Raw genomic sequence first — 3374 nt, 5'->3', positions numbered from 1 at the left:
CGTACGTGCTGCGCACGTAAAAATGCGAGCGCGCAGTGGAAAATTTCAAAAAAACTTGAAATGCTCAAAATGGTCTAAAATGTGCTCTAATTTAGTTAAAAAGGGATTTTGAGCATTTTAAAATTTTAACGCACGCGTACGCGCGCGTAGTGAAGCGCACACGTCAACCTAGGGTACAGTACATTCAACATTAACCCGAAGTTAATGCTCACTTAATACGATTTCGAAATGGCAATTGGTTAGGCTGATATTATCGATAATGTAAAAACGCAAAATTGCGCGTAGATGACGTCACGCATGACTGAGCGCGTTGATAAGCTTACCATGACTATTCCAGACCAAGCCAAATATTCGCTGACTGCGATTGTGCGTAACTCGTGGCAGTTTTTTGAGATATCGTGCAAACAGAAAAGGGGAGAAAGAAAGAAGAATAAAACTAGATTTGAACTCGTCACTGAGGATGAGTTAGGTGATCCGCCGCACTTTGACCCACGAGGAAGTGTGCGCGTGGCAGATTGAACAATAATTAAATGCTGAAAATGGCAAAATACGCAAATTTAGTTTGTTAAAAAAGAATTTTGAGCGTTTGAAAAGATTTACTCATGCGTACGCGCACGTCATGACGCACGTGCGCATCTTAATGTCACATTGTCTTTTGATATGAAATATATGTATCAACTTTCATTGACAAACGCCTGTTGGTGAAGGAGTAATGATCATTCATAGTATTTATCATATAAAAATTCAGTTTTTTTACTTCAGGATGGCAATATGGTGACGTCACAATGTCCGATCAGCTATTATGATATATCAAATCATATCTACAACTCATGTGCTTTTAGAATATGTAATAAAAATTGGGGGTCACCTTTCATTCTAAGCAGCTATATTTGATTATAAATAGGCATAATTATTAGCATATGTAATATTTGACGCACGCGTACACGCACGTTAAGACGCGCAAACAAAAAAGTAAGATACCTAACATTCAAACTTATCTGAAGTATAAGCCCATTTAATATTATTCAGAAATGGCGAATGGTTAAGATGATATGACGTCATCAACGTTTTGATTAAAGAAATATAATTTTTTTCTCTTTTTTTAATTCAGATGGCAATATGATGACGTCACAATGTCCGATCAACTATTATGATATATAAAATCATATCTACAGCTCATGTGCTTTCAGAATATGTAATAAAAGTTAGGGGTCACCTTTCATCCTAAGGAGCTATAACTGATTTTAAAAAAGACATGATATACAGTAAAGCATATATTAATTTTGACGCACGCGAACGCTCGCTTTATTACGCGCGCACAAAAATATAATGTACATAACATTTAACCATGACCTGAAGTTTATACCCACTAAATATGATTCAGAAATCACGACTGATTAAGGTGATTATGGGGTCATCAAAGGCTGGACGAAAGGAAGATGAGGGGGTAAGCAAAACCCTATATTTTGACCATGATGACGTCATTAAAATGACAAATATACGAAAGACAATTGCCTCAGCTACAACATACTCAAATTTAGAAGACAATCGATCAAGAATAAGCGAGATACGCTCAAATGCGCATTTGCTAAAATGAGGTCATCGATAATATTGAGTTTGTTGAATTCAGATGGCAATATGATGACGTCATAATGTCCGATCAGCCATTATGACCTATAAAATCATATTTACAACTCGTGTGCTTTCAGAATATGTAATAAAAATTGGGGGTCACCTTTCATCCTAATGAGCTGTAACTGTTTAAAATTAGGCCTGATTTTAGCAAAATTTCACTGTATATCGGCACATATGCGCACAAAGGAAACTATGTTTGATGCGTGCGTACGGCATTGTTATTGGCCATAGAGTGATTGGAAAGATTGGAAACTTGTCAAAACAATGTCAGGAACACAAAATGTGACAAAAAAATATTTTCTAGCTTCCATACGTGCTGCGCGCGTAAAAATGCGTATACGTAGTGGTAAATTTCAAAAAATTTTGAAATGCTCAAAATGGCCTGAAACGTGCTCTAATTTAATCTAAATGTGATTTCGAGCATTTTAAAATTTTGACGCACGTGTACACGCACGTTATGACGCGCACCTGTAAAATTAGGGTAAATTACATTTAACATTGACTTGAAGTTAATGCTCACTTAATACGATTTCGAATTGGCAATTGGTTAAGCTGATATGATCGATAATGTAAAAACGCAAAAATGCGCGTAGATGACGTCATGCATAACTGCGCACGTTGAAAACCTTATTGTGACTATTCCAGGCCAAGCTAAATCTTTGTTGAAGCGTGCATGTATGAATCTCGTGCCAATTTTTTTATATCGTGCTAACAAAAAATGGGGGAAAAAAAAGAAGATCTCTGACAATAACAATAGGTGATCCGCTAGCGGAGCGGATCACCAAAAAAGATGAAGATGATGATCCTGACAATAACAATAGGTGATCCGCACTAGATGCGGATCACCAATAAACTGCTAGATGCTTATATAAGGCATCTCAACCTAAGAATGATGGTTTTTGTATCTTATTGGCATCCAAACAATTTTTTTTATTCTCCCCCCCCCCCCACTAAAATCTACTAACGTTCCCAAAAAGGGGGAAAGTCTCACCTCCCCACCGTATTGCTGTCGATGCCATTGTCTGTGTCATCATCTTATTCATGTGCCCACTTTCAGATTCATCACACAAATTATTATCAATGATTATCATCGAACTCATCAACTTATGTCCTTTTTTTCCCTTTTTATTTAATTATAAGTGAATTGATCTGCTTTTTAAATTTTGTACTGAAATTGATGAAACTAACCCACTGTAAATTGTATTTAAATCAAATCTTATAGATTTTTATATTGGTGGAGTTCCTGAATTTAAATTTATAGATCAATTTATTTTTGTATAAAATGCTATAATAGAAAAAAAAAAAAGAAATACTGTATTGTAATATATTCTGTTTTAATGGGTATGTTTTTTGTGAAGCACATTACATGGATAATCTTCGAAGGTAAAGGAGAACAAGCACAAGCTACAATGTTAAAAAATGCGCGCGAAGTGCGCGAAAATTTTGTTGTTTTTTTTAAATTCTAATTTCGTCGGAATTGATCGAAACTCCCTGAAATGTGCAATTTTTAGAAATTGGCCTACCTCAACAAAATATGCGATTTAAAATTTGAAGTTTTCAGGCACTTTCCTGGGTGAAAAGTGCATTAAATGGGGAAAGATTTTCCACAGATGGATATTTTCCCCTTGTCCCCCAGTGGTTACGCCACTGCGGAGAATATCTGGTGGCTTAGATCAAATGCGCTATGGACACTTTTTGAAGTGGAGAAGGGGTTGCAGGCCGGGGTATTGTGATATCTG

This window comes from Anneissia japonica, unplaced genomic scaffold (genome assembly GCF_011630105.1).
Source record: "Anneissia japonica isolate Jap-2015-1 unplaced genomic scaffold, ASM1163010v1 scaffold288071_len251177_cov169, whole genome shotgun sequence".
Classification (NCBI taxonomy): Eukaryota; Metazoa; Echinodermata; class Crinoidea; order Comatulida; family Comatulidae; genus Anneissia; species Anneissia japonica.
Note: the sequence above shows the minus strand (reverse complement) of the source record.